This window comes from Bubalus bubalis, chromosome 3 (genome assembly GCF_019923935.1).
Source record: "Bubalus bubalis isolate 160015118507 breed Murrah chromosome 3, NDDB_SH_1, whole genome shotgun sequence".
Taxonomy (NCBI): domain Eukaryota; kingdom Metazoa; phylum Chordata; class Mammalia; order Artiodactyla; family Bovidae; genus Bubalus; species Bubalus bubalis.
The window spans coordinates 44,759,061-44,778,019 of record NC_059159.1 but is presented as its reverse complement, the minus strand read 5'-3'; the positions used below and the strand labels follow the sequence as shown (position 1 = coordinate 44,778,019).

The 18,959-nt window shown below is 46.7% G+C and overlaps 1 long non-coding RNA gene and 1 other non-coding gene across 2 annotated transcripts in view; both read left to right on the top strand.

The window, feature by feature from the left end:
* The window catches only part of LOC112583775, an 87,573-nt gene extending 73,861 nt beyond the window's left edge, over positions 1-13,712 (top strand). Inside the window, exons 3-4 of the long non-coding RNA XR_006549656.2 lie at positions 11,864-11,971; positions 13,654-13,712. This is a non-coding gene — a long non-coding RNA (uncharacterized LOC112583775). The remainder of the gene's footprint in view (positions 1-11,863; positions 11,972-13,653) is intronic.
* Positions 13,713-16,414: 2,702 nt separating this feature from the next.
* Positions 16,415-16,549, top strand: LOC112584104. Its single transcript, XR_003108453.1, has one exon. It is a non-coding gene; the product is annotated as a small nucleolar RNA SNORA70 (small nucleolar RNA).
* Positions 16,550-18,959: the final 2,410 nt, after the last annotated feature.

Genomic DNA, 18,959 nt, shown 5'->3' with positions numbered 1-18,959 from the left:
AATCCCCCCTGAAAAATGCTCAGCTGTCCCAGCACCATTTATTGTAAAGTCTGCTCTTCCGCTCATGCTCTGCAAACCATCTCAGGTGTCCATGTAAGCACAAGCCTATTTCTGGGCTCTCTCTCCTATTTCATTGGTCTGTTGGTCTGTCCCTGAGCCAATACCACCCCATCTTAATTACTACAGATTTATAATAATCTTTATATTTCATTAACCAAATTCTCCCACATTGTGGGAAACATTTGAAGAATGTCTTGATGGTTCTTAGTCCTTTGCATTTCCATATAAAGTTTAGAATTAGCTCATCAAATTCCACAAAAGAAAACAAGCAGCTGGGATTTTTAATGGGGTTGCAATGAATCTATAAATCAAACTAGGGAGACTGTTGAGTTTGTCAGCCCACAAACACGGTGCATTTCTGCTTTTATTGAAGTCTTTTAAAATATAGCTTTACCGAAGTAAGACTGACATGCAATAAACTGCACATATTTAAAGTGTGAGATGTGATAAGTTTTGACATCTGTGCACACCCACGAAACCAGCACTACAAACAAGATGACGAACAAATCCATCAGCCCAGAGGTTTCTGCATTTCTGTTGGTGATCCCTCCTCCCCGGCCCTTCCCATCTTCCTTTCCACAGTGCTGAACTGCTTTTTATGTGCTTATTTTCCATCTGTATATCTTCTTTGGTGAAGTGTCTGTTCACATCCTTTGCTCATTTTTAACTGGGTTGTTTTCTAATTATTGAGTTTCAAGAATGTCTTATATTCTGGATATAACTCCTTTGCAAAGATTTTTTCCCTCAGTCTGTGGTTTGTCATTTCATTCTCTTAAGCAGGATCTTTTGAAGAACAGAGGTTTTCATTTTAATGAAGTCCAGTTCATCAATCTGCTCTTCTACGAGTTGTGATTTTGTTCTTACATCTAAGAAATCTTTGCCTAACCCAAGGTTGCAAAGGTTTTCTCCTATGTATTCTTTTTGTTGTTTTAGTATTTACATTTAGGTCTATGGTTTGTTTTGAGTTAACTTTTATATATAATAAAAGGTATGGATCAAACAAGCATGGGATATTTTTGTTCTTACTGAAGCCTTTAAAAAATCTCAATACAGGTTTACAACTGTACCACAAAGAGACTGCATATCTTTTGGTAATTTTCTTCTCCATAATTAATATTTCTTTGCTCTTGTAAATAGTATATTTTAAAACCATTTTTTATACTTTTGGTTTCTGGTATAATAAAACCATGAACGACTTCACACATACTGGTTTTTATATCTAACAATATTGTCAAACTTACTGATTTTAATAATTCTTCTGTAGATCCCTTTGTACTTCCTATGTGCAAAATTTATATTTGCAAATTATGACAGTTTTGTTTTTCCTTTCCAATTCTTTTACTTCTCTTTTCTGCATAAAATTTGTAACACATTTTCTAGGTGAATTGAGCCTTTTTGCCATTATGAAGTGACCCTCTTTAGCTTTCGTAATGTCTTTTAACCTAACTTAATGTTTATTTTGTCTGATAGTAGTAAAATGACTGTAATAATGAATGCAATTTATATAAGCTTTCTTGGGCTTTCCAGGGGCTCAGTGACAAAGGATCCATCTGTCAATGCAGGAGACACAGGAGATGCGGGTTCAATCCCTAGGTTGGGAGGATCCCCTGGAGAAGGAATGGCAACCCACTCCAGTATTCTTGCCTGGAAAATTCCATGGAGAGAGGAGCCTGGTGGGCTACAGTCCAGTCTCAGAGTTGGACGCAACTTAGCGACTGAGCACACGTGCACATAGACCTTCTTAGGGTAGTGTTTACATGGTTTATCTTCTCCTATCCTTTTGCATTCACCCTTAATGTATTCTTCTGTCTTTCATAAACAGCACACAGTTGGATTTTTCTTTTTACTTTAGTCATTTATTTATTGGCCACACTCAGAAGCGTGTGGCACTTCCCAACCCGAGATTGAACGCATGTCTGCTGCAGTGGAAGTATGGTCATAATCACTGGACCACCAAGGAAGTCTCGATTTTTCTTTTTAAAGCATGTTGATAATCTTTATCTTTAACTGGAGTATTTATATAATTAATATAATATGTATATATATCTTTGGGTTTAAATTTACCACCTTATTTCTGCTATTTGTCCTGCCTGTTCCATATTGGTTTTTCCCCTTCCTTTCTTGCCTTCTTTTGAAATAATTATATCTATAAAAAACTCAATTCCACTGTTTAAAAAAACCTCTTTTTCCACTATTTTAATGAATATCCTGGAAGGTACAGCATGCATTCTTAACCTGTCAAGGTCAAAAGTTAATCTAAACCTTTGCTTTCCTCCCAAACAATAGAAGATTCTTAAACCAGTTAGACTCTATTCACCCCCTCCCAGTGTAGACTGTTGCCATGTACATTTACTCTGTTATTTGTGTGTGTGTGTTGTTCAGTCTGATGTAAGAGTAGACATCTAGTCATTAAAATGTATGCTAGGTGTGTCAAATAGAAGATTTAATTGGGAAATTTGGTTATAAAATTGTTCGAAGGCCTGGAGGAGCAAAACTGGGGCTTGAAGGTGAAGGGATAAATCGGGAGTGTGGGATTAATATATACACGCTACTAAATATAAAACAGACAATAGGACCTACTGTGTAGCACAGGAAACTATATTCAATAGCTTGTAATAATCTACAAGGGAAAGGAATCTGAAAAAGCGCAGATCTGTCTATATGTATATATATACACACACATATGTATATAACTGAATCACTTTGCTGTACCCCTGAAATTAACACAACGTTGCAAATTAACTATACTTTAATTAAAAGCTCTGTAAAGACTTGGCCCTCCTATCCTACCCGCAATCATGAGAGAGGGGACAGAGGGCCCTGCTCTCCCTTGGGAGTTGAGATCCAGGGCTTGGCTCCTTGCTTCCAGTCCAGCACTTGAAGACCTTGCAGTTATAGCCTCTGCCCGCCCCACCCGTCCACTGTTGCGCATTTCCCCTCCTTAACTGGGTCAAGGCGGGGCTGCCCCTTTCTCTTGAGCACTTCTCTCTTGCTGTACTAGAAAGGCAAGGCTGCAAAGTAGAAGGACTGCTTTGTACCACCCCATCCAGTCTCTTCTCCCATGGCCTCCATCCTTCATTCTGCACCTGGAGTGTATAGTACTACTGGGTTAGCCAAAAAGTTCATTTGGGTTTTTCTGTAAGATGTTACAGAATGAACAAAAACCCAAATGAACATTTTGGCCAACCCCATAACAGGCAGAGACTGAGCTGGCTCCAGCAGAGAGTGGACAAGCCATGCTCTGCCTCCTCTGACACAGGAATTCACAGCTTGAAGGAACTCAAAGTGCCTCACTTTGCCCCAGAGATGTCATTGCCCCCAGGTATGGATGAAGATGTAGACACCAGCTCTTTGTGTACTGGAATCAGGGTCCAGGTGAGGGTGTTAGTGGAGGGGAACTTGCTCTCACTTTACGCTCGCCTCGGTGGGGTGCCCTTGCCACTAGACCAGTGAGCGGGCAAATTCTCAGTACTCTGGGCGGCTGCAGCTTGAGTACCTGGGACAGAATGAAGCAGCCAGCTCCTCAAGCTCCATCCTCAGGCTCCTCCCCCAACCTCCATGGAAACTCAGCACCGTCTCTGTTTTACATCTTAGCCAGCTGGAGCCCACACTTGCTTTCTTTTTTAAAACATTTGTTTTATTAAAAGTCATTTGTTTTAATTGCTTAATATACAAATACAAATAGTACAGATAAATTCCCCCTTGACCTTCCTCTCCAGAGATAATGGGGGTTCTGTTATCAGTTTGGTGTTTATCTTCCCAAATCCTTTTTTATGACTTTATATACATGAATACATATATATAACTGCTTTGTCTAATTTGTTAAATAGAAATGATATACTATGCATTGTTTTGCAATCTATTTTTCCCCCCGTTATTTATGTATGTATTTGGCTTTGCCAGGTCTTAGCTGTGGCAGCCAGGATCTTCAGTCTTCACTGCGGCAAGCAGGATCTAGTTCCCTGACCAGGGATCAAACCCGGGCTCCCTGCATTGGGAGCGTGGAGTCTTAGCCACTGGACTAGCAGGGAAGTCCCTGCAATCTGTTTTTTTTTTTTTAATTAGTTTTAGAGATCAGTCCCACCAGTGTAATTATCTTTCTGTCCACGTTCCTTTTTGGCGTGTGTGTGTGTGTAATTGACATGTAACATTTTATTAGTTTTAGGTATACAGCATAGTGATTCAATATTTGTATATATTGGGAAGTGATTACCATAATAAGTCTAGTTAAACGTCTGTCACCATACATAATTACATGTCTTGTGTGTGTATGGTGATGAGAACTGCTAGGATTTATTCTCATGGCAACTTTTAAATAATATAGTAGTATTAGAGTCATCCTGATGTACCTTATATCCCCGTGACTTATTTGTCTTATAACTGGAAGTTTGTACCTTTTGACTCCCTTCATCTCTTTTGCTGCCCCCACTCCCTTATCTCTGGCAACCACCAGTCCATTCTCTGCATCTATGAGTTCAGTTTATTTTAGACTTCACATATAAATGAGATCATACGGTGTGTGCCTTTCTCTGTCTGACTTACTCTCCCTAGCATAATGCCTTTAAGGTCCATCCATGGTGCCCCAAATGGCAAGCTTTTCCTTCTTTTTTATAGCTAAATAATTATCCATTGTGTGTGTGGGTGTGTGTGTATCACATTTTCTTTGTCCATGCATCCACTGATGGGCATGCAGGTTGTTTCTGTATCCTGGCTATAGCAAATAATGCTGCAGAGACCACAGGGATACAGTATCTTTTCGAATTAGTGTCTTTGCTTTCTTTGGATAAATACCCAAGGGTAGGATTACTGAATATTTTTAAAAAATTGAACATTGTCGTTCAATTTTTAATTTTTTGAGGAACCTCTGTACTGTCCTCATTTTTAAAAAATAGTGTAGAGACTTCTTTGGAAAGGTGAGGCTGTTATGGTCTGTGTAATGCTTCCTTTATTGATGGGCAGAGTAGGCAGTTTCCAGGGCTTCCTGACCACCAGGCATGCAGCAGTGACCATCGCTGGCTGTACCTGTCTGAGGCTGAGAGTGCCTTCTCCCCTGCTTTGCATTGTATCCTTGCCTTCTTCCGCTTCCTTCCCCACCTCTGAGGCTGGTCAGATTTGCAGCCACATCCAGTGATAAAGGCTTTGGCAATTCCTTCATAGATCAAAGTTCCAGTCAATTCTGGGCTTCAAAATCTCCCAGTTTACAAGTTAGTAAGCAAATTTCTGAAGCCTTCCATCAGGGGACAAGTTCTAGAGCCCTATCCCCTGACGCCTTCTCTGGCTGGATTCCCAAGGATGCCAGGGCTTTTTTTTTTTTTTTTTTTTCTGGGGTGGGTGGCAGTCCTGCCATAGCAGAAGTGGGCTCTGTGACTTAGGCCAGCAAAGCCAGCCACACGACTGGGCACTTCTCCCTGACTGTAGTTGACACGCGTCACACTCCTATCAGGATATATCCTTTTCTGCTCAAGTCTGATAAATTTCCTTTTCTCTCATAAAAGGAAGTTGGAGTTGCCACTTCCATTTTTAGCAGTGGATGGGAGTTGGCTCGCAGTGTCTGGGGTGAGGGATTTTGGGAGGGCCAGTTAGACACGAGAACGAGGACGTTATCTCTCGGTAGCTGAGCCAGGAATGAGAAGGAGGACCGTAGTCTTAAGAAACGAATCTTCTGCAGTCAAGTGAAGTTACCCAGAGGATGGGTGAACCTTCCAGATGTTGTCCACTAGAGTGGGTGCCTGCACTATGTTTTCTTCAGGGGGATACCCCGTTCATGTGACTGATGTCACAGGGTCTGCTTCAGTGGGGAAAACATGGAATTGTGAGTCTGGAGACGTTGGCCTGAATCCATAAGACTTCCTCAACCTCTCCGAGCCTCAGTTTCCACATCTGTAAAATAGGGAGAGTATCATCTACCCTCACCCCCAAATAGTTGCTGGAATGGTCAAATGAGATCACTTAGATTTAAAAAACCTTTAAAACCTAGCAGAGTGTCCGCGTGTCATATGATGGAAGTAGAATCTGATTCATCTGGAATGCAGCCAGCATGAGGTCATGCTAGAAGGATGGGAGTGCCAGGGGGCGGGTGAGAAATATGTCCAATGGAGGGAAGGGCCTTGAGTCCAGAGCTCTACTTTGTCTTGCTCCCTCTGTTTCAGTTCAAAGCTCACCAGGCAGCCTCTGGTTGCTAATTTGCTTTCCTATTGACCTTGATCTGGGCCTCAGGACAGGAGCCACCTCTGGGATATTAGGCAGGTTCATGTTGGGTGTTTATGGCTCATCTTAACTCTGCACTATGTCTTATTAACCCCTTTTCACTAGGGAGAAAACCGAAGCTCAGAGATGCTAGTGGGCTGGCTCAAAGGCACTCTGTTGGGAAGCAGAGAAGCCAGGGTCTGTCTGACCCCAGCCTCCCGTGTCCTCCCACACCATACTCCCTCCCAGCAGCATGGCCTCGACCCTGGAAAGGTATCACTGTAGCTTCTGGATGGTCGGTGGAGACTTAACCCTGGGGTCTTGTTCCTCATCCCCTTCTTTCCAGCCTGAGCCCCACCTCTACCCTCTAGTGACTTGAGAAAAATCAAGCTCCTGAATTTCCCAGACCTTGAGCCTGTGTGACTCAGCAGCCCCGAAGGAGAGGGCCCCTGAGGTCCACCTGTCACCCACAGACATTGCTTCACACGGATAGTCTTTCTTAACAGCTATGAACCCCACCAGCTGACAGGGTCAGGAGCCTGCCAGCTCAGCTGGGGCTGGAAGGCGGACGGCAGCCAAGCCCACTGCTGGGGTTTGTGTAGCTGCCCTACAAATAGGGTGACTGACTTGTCCTCGCTTTCCCAGGGAAGCCCTCAGTCCCTGGAAAATCTGGATGGCTAGTCGCCTCCCTGCAGGTCAATGGAGAGAGATGGTGGACAGGCCAAGGGGGTGGCTCCATTTGCCCTGTAGATTCACCCTCTGACCTGGACACTTGGCAGAAATGGGAACCTGTCACTCTCTTCACTCGAAAGACCCATGAATGGGCTCAGAGCATGCAACCATCAGGGGAGTCTGGCTCAGCTTGCACTCACGTAGCAGGGTCTGTGGGGACAAGGGTGTTACAGCTTTAGGGAAAAGTAGGGCTGGACTTTTTCAGCTCTCTTCTTCTTTTCAAAGACTGTCCATTCTGCCTCCTTAGCCAGGGCCCCGCCCACTTCTGTCTGGCCCTTGTTCAGTGCTCCTCTTTGGCACTGAGAGGTCACCTCTGGCCTGGCTCTTACAAGCACTGCGTTTTATGGTAAGCACATGGTTGGGGCTCGAGGGCACACCATGACCTTTGTCCTGCCCCTTCAGCCTCTAACACTCAGAAGGTCAGTGCACGGGACATTGCAGGTCACGCCAATGAGTGGCCAGTGGGAGGAGTTGCTCTCCCTGGCCACTGCTGGCAGCTCAGGGCCTGGACTTTGAAGGGGCCATGAAAAACAGTTTGTTCCCTAGTGATAATGAGCAGTCTGGGAGCTACTGTCAGGGTCTGACTCAGGCAGAATAGCAGCCCCTAAAGATGTCCACCTCCCAACCCCCAGAACTGTGAGTATGTTACCTTCCATGGTTAAACGGACTTTGCAGGTATGGTAAAGTTAAGGATCTCAGCATAGGGAGATTACCCTGGCTTATCTGGGTGGTCAATGTCAACACTGAGGGGTCCTTTTATCAATAAGAAGAAGACAAGAGGTCAGAGAGTACAGGTAGTAATGTGACAACAGGCAAAGATTGGAGCCGTATGGCCACTGCTGCCTTCCAGCAGCATCTAGAAGCTGAGTGAGTCAAGGAACCGATTCTCCCCTAGAGCTTCTAGGAGGAACCAGCTCACCAAATCCTTGACTTGAGCCCCCCTGAGATTCATTTCACACTTCTGATCTCCAGAACTGAAAGATGATTTGTGTCATTTAATGCACTGAGTTTGTGGCACTTTGTTACAGCAGCCACAGGAAACTCATACAGTGTGGTGCGAGTAATGTATGATCGCTGTTGCTGAGGTTCTGAAAACACAGGGGCCTCCCTTTACTCAGTGAGGTGGGGTGTGGATCAACTTAGCATGGAGTCTGGAACACACACCCAGTGCCCAGGGGAGGGGGCCCCGGGGCCTCATTCCTATCCTGTTGCAGAGGAACAAGTTGGAACCCTGAAAGGGAACCGATCAGACTTCTTTTTTTAAAACTCTTTTTATTTTGCATTGGAGTAGAGATTAACACGGAGAAGGCAATGGTACCCCACTCCAGTACTTTTGCCTGGAAGATCCCATGGACGGAGAAGCCTGGTAGGCTGCAGTCCATGGGGTCGCTAGAGTCAGACACGACTGAGCGACTTCACTTCACTTTTCACTTTCATGCATTGGAGAAGGAAATGGCAACCCACTCCAGTGTTCTTGCCTGGAGAATCCCAGGGACGGGGGAGCCTGGTGGGCTGCCGTCTATGGGGTCGCACAGAGTCGGACACGACTGAAGCGACTTAGCAGCAGCAGCAGCAGAGATTAACATGGCTTCCCTTTTAGCTCAGCTGGTAAAGAATCTACCTGCAAGGCAGAGACCCCAGTTCGATTCCTGGGTCAGGAAGAGCCACTGGAGAAGGGATAGGCTACCTACTCCAGTATTCGTGGGTTTCCCTGGTGGTTCAGCTGGTAAAGAATCTTTCCACAATGTGAGAGACCTGGGTTCTATCCCTGGGTTGGGAATATCCCATGGAGAAGGGAATGGCTACCCACTCCAGTATGGCCTGGAGGATTCCATGGACAGCATAGTTCATGGGGTTGCAAAGAGTTGGACATGAGAGATTAACAGTGTTGTGATAGATTCAGGTGGACAGCAAAGGGACTCAGCCATACATATACATGTATCCATTCCCCCCAACTCCCCTCCCATCCAGGCTGCCACATAACAGCACAAGAACGGATCTGACTTCTGATCTAGGTCCTTGCTACCAGAGTTGGTCCACAGAGCAGCAGTGCCAGCTCCACTTGGAAGGTCATTTAAACTACAGACATACTGAGTCAGAATCGACAGTTCCACAAGATCCCCAGATGGGTCGCACACACAACAGAGCTTGCAAAGTGCTGACCCTGAGAGGTCCCTGGGTCCTCAGATCATCAGTGAGACAGATGCAGCTCTTAACCACCAACAGGCAGAGCAGACAGACAGGCGGAGTGAATTGTTAAGGCACACACAACTGGTGAGTGGAGGAACCAAGACGCACACGCTGGCAGGTCTGACTCCAGAATCACTGTCTTTGCCAACATTCGGCAAGGTGTGATATAGAAGTGGTCCTGGAGCATTGCCTCTGAGTTCCCCTGCTTCCCGCCCCTTCCTGCCCATCCCCTGAATCATGCTCATCTTTTTTTTTTGTTTTTTTTTTTTTAAATTTATTTATGGCTGCACTGGGTCTTCGTTGCTGTGTGTAGGCTTTCTCAAGTTGTGGCAATGGGGGCTACTCTTCGTTATGGTGCTCGGGCTTCTCGTTACAGTGGGTTCTCTTCTTGCCGAGCACAGGCTCTAGGCACACAGGCTTCAGCAGTTGGAGCATGTGGGCTCAGTAACTGAGGTGCATGGGCTTAGTTGTTCTATGGCACGTGGGATCTTCCTGGACCAGGGATGGAACTCATGTCCCCTATATTGGCAGGTGGATTTTTAACTACTGGACCACCAGGGAAGTCCCATGGTCATCTTTATCTTTCTGTTCCTCTCACTACTCACCATTTTTCCTCCCTCCTTACTCCCCCTTCCTTTCTCCTTCCTCTTCATTTCCTTATTTCTTTCCTTCTTTTCTCACTCACTGAGCACTCCTCTGAGCCAGGCCCTAGTATATAGGACAAGCCTTGCTTTCAAGGGACACACCCCAGTGATCCCCACACCTGGTTGAGCATGACGAGCACCTGGGGCTTCAACTTAGGTTCTGATACCTGGCCCCACCCCAGATTCCCTGAGTCAAATTCTCATGGAGTGGGGCCTGGGCTTGAATATTTTTAAATTACTCCCGTGATGATTCAGATGCAGCAGATCCACAGATGAGGGCTGAGAAAAAGTGTTGAGTACAACAGTAAACAAAGAAAAAGGGGCAATTACCCCGGTGAAGGGGGCGAGGAGGGCCCACTGCCAAGGGTCAGGAGGCCTTCACAGAGGAGGTGACTGAAGTGGAGTTTAAAGGATACCTAGGAGTTTCCCAGGAGGACAGGGTTTGGATGGGGGCGGGAAAGGTTTTTTTTGGTCAAGAAAACAGTTTTTGCAAAGGCATGGACACAGGAAATAGTGACATATTTGGGAAACTGTAAGTAACTTAGTGTGGTTGAAGGGTCAGGCAGAGAAGAGGGCTGGAGAAAAGCCAGAATCAGGGCAAGAGGAGGGTCTGGACATGACCCTGCAGAAATGCGGTGTCCAGACTCTCTCCAAGGGGCACCTTCTCTGGACCAGTGGGCTTTACCTGCTCTGTGAATTCTGGCATTGTCTCTTGTTACTCTTTCCTCTTGAGCTCCCACCCTCTGTTGGCAGCCTTGTCACCTGGGTGTTACAGTATGTCTTCATTTCCACTTTTTATTCTCACAATCATGAAGCTGGTCTACTCCTTGACCTGTGAGAAAACTGAGCCCGGAAAGAGAAAGTGACTGAAAGAGTTGCTCAAAAAACCTGGAGCAAGGCCCAAACTGGAGGCAGGCTGCTTACTACTAGCCGATTACGACCATTGTGTACTTGAATTCTCAGGCTGTCCTTCTGTGTTTTTACCAAAGGGATGAATCAGGAAGCAACCTCAGACTGTTGAGGGGTGGGACGGGTGAGGGCTTTCAGCTTCCCTGAATCTCATAAGCTTTGTGGCTTCTTGGGCTGCCTGTGGGCTGGGGGTAACTGCTCCCAACAGTGGCCACCTGGAGGGCTCAGCCCACTTCCTTCAGGGGTCGCAGCACCCTGAGCATGAAATAGGACTGTCAGGTGAACGGGAGGCCTGGCGTGACTGCAGCAAGCCTGCCGAGGGGCAGCTCACGGAGCCTGGGGAGCGCTACGGCCGACAGTGCCAACCTTTGCTAGCGAGCTTGGGCCTCAGCCACGGTCTCTCTGGGCCTCCTCTCCTAGCAACGCAGTCCCAGCTGTCTTTATCTTTCCCCAGATGACCCTTTTTGTCTCTTAATCACCATTTTTCGCTTCTCTGCACCCTTTCCCCACATTTTTTCAAATGTCCCAATCCCACAGGGACCTGTACTCTGCTAGCATCTAAGACCGGAGCACACGAAGCCAGAGCAGGTCATTCAATCCTGAGTCCATCCACTAGCACGACATTTCCCAAGGGGACTGGGCACGCTGATGCTGTGATGGGTAATACCGAGAAGCCACGAGGCTCGGGTTCGAACTCCAGCCCTGCTTCTGAGCTGTGGAACCTGGAGTTGGATACCGAACCTCTCTGAACCTTCATTTTCTTCTCTTTTTCAAATGGGGCCAATACCACCACGCACTCCCCTGGAGGAAGCTGGGCTCTCCCAAGTTTATTTGCCTACCCCCACCCCGTGCCCAGGGTTGTGGGCATGAAGCCAGTGTGGGCTCCTTCACCTTCTGCAAAACCTCATTCACTCCCAGCCAGCTGCTTTCTGTGAAACTTGCAAAGCTACTAATAACATGCTTTTAGTGACCTAATATGCAGCATTGGCACTTAGATGAAAGCCACTGTGGTCAGGTTCCTTCCTCTCTGAGCCTCTGCTTGTTCGTCTGTAAAATGGGGATAGTCATCGCGGAAATGGCTGACCTGGATACGTAAGATCCAGATATGATATAGCTGACTGACAGATGTCATCCCTTTTAAGACCCTGCTTCAAGACCACGGTGACCCATCCTGGCCAGTTGGAGCCCTTCCCTGGAAACTACCAAGCTGGGTTCAGTCAGGAGGAGCCGTTTCTTCGGTGGGCAAAGCTGTAAGTGTGAGAGTCTGAAGGCTACTTGGAGGCCATTTTCCTCTACCATATGGGAACCTGGGTCTGTGGTGAAAGATGAGCTCTACAAACCAAGGGGCAGTCTCAGAGGCAGAAAGAAAGCCTGAATGCATCTGAGATCCTATTTCCAGTCAGATGTGAGCAGGCTCTATCCCTGCCTTCTCACCTTTTGCACTTGATTATTTTCTGGAAACTTTCCACCATAGTTTTACCCATTTGCTTAATCTAGTTCAAATCATGATTTTGTCTCTTGTACCCAGAGAGAATGATAGATCAGGTTTGTGCTATCAAACCTATTTTCAAGTGAGAAAACTCAGGCTCAGAGAAAGTTGCAGAAGCTGAGGCTTGCCTGGAGTCACTTGGGGAATGAAAGCAGAGCTGGGATTTGAATTTGGGACCACCAGAGCCCAAAGCCAAGCCTTTCCCTCTGTCCCACAACTGTCTCCTGTGGGCCACGTCAGGCTTCTGGGAGGAGCACCTTTGTTTCTTTCCGTATCAGCAGGAGTCTGGCAGGAAAACAGAAATCACGGCAGAATTTCTTCAGAGGAAATTTAATATAAGTATTTATATTAAGCAGGAAAAGAAATCTGGAGAAAAGAACTATAGAAAGCAGCTTTCACCTCCTGGGAAGAGGCTGGGGTGCCAGAGTCTAGGAGCTTGGAGGGGCCCCTGGAGCTGAAGCTTAGACACTGAGCAGGGAGGCACCCAACTCTGTGGATGCTGCTGAGCTGGCGTGGCAGGGCTGGTTCTGGGGTGATGAGCCCAAAGTCTGGACTTTGGGCTCCACCTCAGTATATTGTATGAAGGGAACAGGCTTCCCACAGTCTACGAGGCTGACTCCGGGGTGCTGGGGTAACACCTGTACCCCACCCCAGCTCCCCCAATACTTTGTCTAGGTCTTCTGCATAGGCTCAGCTAGCCTGGATAGCTGGCATGGTGCCATCTGTGGAGAGTTAGCCAGTCCCTGGTCAGGGGTGGGATTCACTGTGGCCACAGGAACCTCCCTATTCTCTCTGGAGGACACCTTATCCCAGGTGCGTCTGCTCAGACACAGGGGCTGACGAGACCCCTTCCCTTGGGCCCCATCCCTGCCCAGGCACGTGGGGTCCTGTCATTCACTGGGCTAGACTTTGAGGTCTGGGAATCCTCCGGGTCGGGCAGCTGTTCGCCCCGAAGCAGCCACTCTCTCCCTGGTCTAGTTTTCTCTTCCTGCCCGCTTACTTTTCTTGTCTGATGCAGACAAAGAGGATGAGATCTGGGCATTAGTCATCCTTGACGTTACCACTTCCTGACTGACTACTTGTACTCTCATGACATATAAAAACCTTGCAGCTCTATGGGCCCATTAACCATGACCCCACCCCAGCTGTCCTATATATCACATCTACATGCACTGCAAACCCACAATTTATTGTTACATTGTTGCTTTACACAGTCACATGCGCCTTAAGACAAGGGAAATGGGGAATTCCCTGGTGGCCCAGTGGTTAGGACTCTGTGCTTTCACTGCCAAGGACCCGGGTTCAATCCCTGGTTGATCCAACCATCCAAATGGCACAGTCCCCCAAAACCAAAACAAACAAGCGAAAAGGGAAATAGTTTTCTATATTTACCCAAGTTTGCCTGTGCCTTTGTTCTTCCTTTGCTCTTTCTTCCTTCTGAAGAACTTGGGCTTCCCAGGTGGCACAGTGGCAAAGAGTTCTGCTGCCAGTGCAAGAGACATGAGAGACATGGGTTCAGTCCCTGGGTTGGGAAGATCCGCGAGAGGAGGAAATGGCAGCCCACTCCAGTATTCTTGCCTGGGAAATCCCATGGACAGAGGAGCCTGGAGGCTACAGTCTGTGGAGTCACGAAGAGTCAGACACGATTGAGCATGAACACATATCTGAAGAACTTCTTTAGCATTTCTTTTGGATGAGTCTCCTGGTGAGGAATCCTCTTGTCTTTCATGTATCTGAAAATGTCTTTGTTTCACTTTCATTTTTGAAAGCTATTTTCACTGGATATAAAATTCTGAGTTGACAGAATTTTTCCTCTGTGCTTTAAAGATGTTGTTCCACTGTTTCTTGGCCGCCATTCTTTCTGATGAAAAGTCAGTTTTACACACCACACACACACACACACAAAACATTGCTCCTTAGTATGAAGTATATTAAAGAAGGCTGAGCACTGAAGAATTGATGCTTTCGAACTGTGGTGCTAGAATGAGTCTTGAGAGTCTTGAGAGAGGTGCTAGAATAAGTCTTGAGAGTCCCTTGGACAGCAAGGAGATCAAGCGAGTCAATCCTGAAGGAAATCAGTCCTGAATATTCATTGGAAGGACTGATGCTGAAGCTCCAGTACTTCAGCCACCTGATGCAGAGAGCCAACTCACTGCAAAAGACCCTGATGCTCAAAATGATCGAGGGTGAGAGGAGAAGGCGGCGACAGAGAATGAGATGGTTGGATGGCATCACCGACTGAATGGACATGAGTTTGAGCAAACTCTGGGAGATAGTGAAGGACAGGGAAGCCTGGTGTGCTATAGTTCACAGGTTTGCAGAGTCAGACATGACTTAGTGACTGAGCAAAAACAACACGAAATATGTTGTTATTTCCTTTGTTTTCAATTTTTTTTCTTTGTGTTTTTTTTGTTGTTTTGGTAGTTTGATTGTATGTCTATAAGTGTTTGGCTGTAGGTTTGTGTGGTTGATTACATGTCTATAGGTATGCATTTTGTATTCACAGACTGTTGTGCATAGGCAGATGGGTGGTGCAGAGGCAAGGAGGGAGAAGAGAAAGCCCTGGTGCTAAAAGAGAAGAGAAAGCGAGCTGCCTTGCTCATTGGTCCACTGAAAGAGGACCTATAACGCACTGTGAATGAGAAGCAGGAAGTTCTGAATTTGACTCTTGACCCTGCTCTTTCCCAACTGGGAGGTGTCAAATGAGCTTCTGAGCTTCAATTTCCTCATCTGTAAATCTGGATTAACCTTGGCCTCAGGGAATAAATGCCAGGTTTAAATCTTGGCTCCACCTCTTGTGAGCCATGTGGGCAATCTACTTGACCTTTCTGGGCTTAGTTTCCTCATCATGGTGATCGTACTTGCTGTAACCACCTCCTAGGGATGGTGGAGGGTCAGAAGACTTAATGTCTATAAGGTACTCTGGGAAGTGTCTGAGATGTATAAGTGCTCTCTTGAGTGTCTGTTACCTTAGAAGACTGTTGTGAGATTTTAAAAACATAATATACTTAGTAAAGGCTCAAAAAGAGTTTCCTTCTCTCCCTGAATCAGACCTAGGCTGAAGGTTGCAACATCTTTCTGAACCTCTCCCCTAAGGCTGGATCCAGGATAAAGGCCCTTGCATGCATGCTGCTCAGTTGTGTCTGACTCTTTGTGACCCTGAGACCCACCAGGCTCCTCTGTGCATGGGATTTCCCAGACAGGAATACTGGAGTGGGTTGCCATTTCCTCCTCCAGGGGATCTTCCTGACCTAGGAAATGAACCCGCGTCTCCGGTATAGGCAGGTGAATTCTTTACAGCTGAGCCCCCTGGGAAACCCACAGTCCCCTGTGGTGTGCCAAAGTAAAGCAGAGATGCTGGGCTGTGTGGATGACCACAGGGATGGTCTTTAGCAAAGAAGGTGGCCTCTGGGCCCCAGTTTCCTTAACTGAAACTGAAAGGAAGAACTCCTTGCTGGAAGGACCAAATGAAAAGGAGGTCATAAAAATATTTTGGAGATAGTAAAACTCCTAGAGTTGGAATGTTTTGCTAATGTTTTTTTCCTGGGTGACTGTCAGCTTTCATGCATGCCTGAAGGGTCTCCAGTCTCTTCTTTCTTTCTGGGAGTCCAAACAGAAGCCCTCCAGGTGCTCATCAATGTCAACATCAGACACTTGAGGCCTCCAGGCTGGGAGTGGAGGAGCCTGGGACCCACTGTCGAACCACCTGCCAGGGCAGAAGCATGCTAAGCTCTATGAGGAAGTGAGGACAAGGCCTCATGTCATACTTTGTGGAATGCTTTGAGATACCCTCCTCAGAGTGGAGGAACATTTAGTACCAATGTCATTCAAAGGTTCCGGTGAAATAGCTCTTTCAGCTTTTATTTGCAGCCTCATCTCTGCCTGGGATTCACACAGGACTTGAACTCACCCCTCCCCTCTGACCTCTGACCCCTGAAGTTTCAGTCCCTGAGCAGACTTGAGTGGGCCTGCCACCTTTTCCTTGTTGGATACAGTTATCTCTCTGGGTAGAGTCATGGGCAAGCCTGTCCTATTGGTTTATCAGATGTGCCCAGGAAGGTCTACTCTGCAGCAGAAATACAGCCCTGGCCAAAACTGGGCCCGTATCCTGCTAGAATGAGGAGGAGGGGCACAGCCAGTGATGAGCCTGACACAGTCGTAGGCCATTGGTGTATGAAACACATAAACAGAAAAAGAAGCCCTTTTGCAGCCAATCAAGCTGACTGCGTGCTTTTCCCTGTGGGGTCCCAGGGTGCAGTGGCTGCACAGAGCAGCCTCCCTGGTGGTGTAAGCAGTCAGTTGTCTGTACAGGTTGCCCTAAGGGACCTTGAAGACAACGCTTTCCAGTGGACTTTCATGACTGGCATGCTGTCCTCAGTCTAAGCTCCAGACAGGTATCTATCCGCACCAAGCTGCAGAACAAGGAGCCAGTGATTGAGGCCCTCTGCAGGGCCAAGTTCAAGTTCCCTGGCTGCCAGAAAATCCACATCTCCAAGAAGTGATTTGCTAAGTTCAATGCAGATAAATATGAAAACACGGCAGCAGAAAAGCAGCTCACCCCAGAGGGCCGTGGGGTCAGATACCTCTGTAGTCGTGGCTGGCTGGATAAGTGGTAGGCCCTGGGCTTATGAGATACTTGGCACCATCCTCTCCTTAATCATGCCCACCAGTAAGGCCTACTTTCCTGTCAAAAAGCCACAACCAAAAAAGAAGCCCTGAAAACCTGGAGATACAGGAAAACCGTTCTAAAGAACACTGCCACGAATATCTTTGTGTTCATAAACTTCTCTGGATTTCATGTTTTCCTTAACATAAATCCTCAACTCTGAGTATTTTTAGGCTCTCCGTAGATACAACATAATTGCTCCCCACCTCCCAGTCCTGTACAATTTACACTCCATCAGCAATGTATGAGCATGGCATCTCACCACTTCAACACCTCTATTAAGCATTATAGCTTTTTTTTTAATGTTTTGTTACTTTCAATAGATAAAAATGATATGTAGTTCTCGTTTATATAGTCATTGTAGCAAATCTCTTTTCCCCCAGATTGGATTGTAGCTGGCTCACCCTTCTTTTGGTGTGTGACTATGAGTAGAAGTGACCCTAGTAACAGCCAAGGAGATGCTCCAGGGTAGGCCTGTGTCTCAGTAATATTTGTGTCTTGGTGCTGCGGCAGGCTAGGGGCCTGCACAATTTTAACTTTGGCTTCCATGGTGGTGTTGAAGAGGATAAGTGGGCCATGGAAGACAGGAAAGCCAGTGAACAGCTCTTGTAATTTTATGTTTCTCTTCCCTGGTTTCCAGCTTGATTTTTCTATCTATATTATTGGTATAAGATGGTAAAGAGCACAACTGTTTAACCTACTGAGGTTTAGGTTAAACCTTGGAAGTAATGTTCAGGCAATCTAGTTTAAAGGTATTTATGTTTTGAAACATGATACAAGAATCCTCTTGATGATAGTTGTTTAAGTCATTTTAAAGAGCAAGAACTGTATCAGGCATTTAACCCCATTATTTTACTTGTTCATTTGGAATCTCATACATTGCTATACACACATATTTTTCAGTATCATAAGCAGAGATCCCTACATTGCAGTATTTTTTAAGATTTATTAAAAAGAATTTTTTTGGGGGGGTGGCTGTGCTGGGTCTTCCTTGCTGTGCGGGCTTTCTCTAGCTGTGGCAAGCAGGGGCTAATCTCTAGTTGGTTGTTGCCATAATGGCTTTGGGGGACCTGTGAAACATCTAGTTGGAAATGTTGAGATTTCCGCCCTTTTCTCTCCTCTCTTTTCTCTTTCTCTCCCTCTCTTTTTTCTCTTCCTTTTCTCTCTCCACAAAAATGGACCAATGTGGCACTCCAGTCTCACGGGGACGCTCAAATTTTTGAGAAAGACTGAATCTGATTGGTCATTGACCAGCCAATAGATTGGCTCCCCTTGGATTAGGTGACTAACTCTTCTCCAATCAGATATGGCTGGAAAGGAGTGGTGAGTCACTTGGTCTAAACTTGGCTAATTAAGGCTGCCCTTTCAGCACAGGGTAAAGAAGGGGAGGAGCGTTTCCTGGAGCATGCATTGCAGACAGAGAGGCACTGTCCACATGTAACAACCCTATCTTTAAAATGAGAAGTCAACAAGGTAGTCTGTTAAGGGTCCTTTGGCTCTCAAAGGTTTGTGGGCCCACTTCCATCTGTGAACAGAAAGGACTGACTGGAAAACTGCCCACTCTGTGGAGCTCCATCTGGGCTCCAGACACTGAGAAACGACCCCTCCCTCTCCCCCATGAACTTGGCACAGCACAGGTTTTTGGCCTTTGCAGGTGAGAAATTCCAGTTTTCAGCTGTTACTAGAATTCACAGGTTTCTACCCTTGGGAAGACCACAAGGGGAAAGCCCATTCCTGGACAAGAGAGCTAGCTTGTGACTTTCCCCAGTGATGGCACCTACGGGTGACATCATCCTGGTCTATGCTCAGCACAGCTGGGCCTTATCCTTTCTGGGTTCCCACCCTACCCATCGCTCATGTTTCCCAGAGACTTGGAGTCATGGGCTGCCTGACTCCTCAGCACTTGTTACCTCCATCTCAGCCCGGTCAGGGAGATTCATGGCTCAGGAACCTCAGCACCTGCTTAGCCTGCTGCCAGGCCCTGGTAGTGTCGCGGCTTCTGCCGTCAGTTCCCATGCCTGGACCGCTGTCCTCCCCGCTGCCCCGCCCCCCTGCGTCTCCAGAAAGAAACCTGCTCACCCCC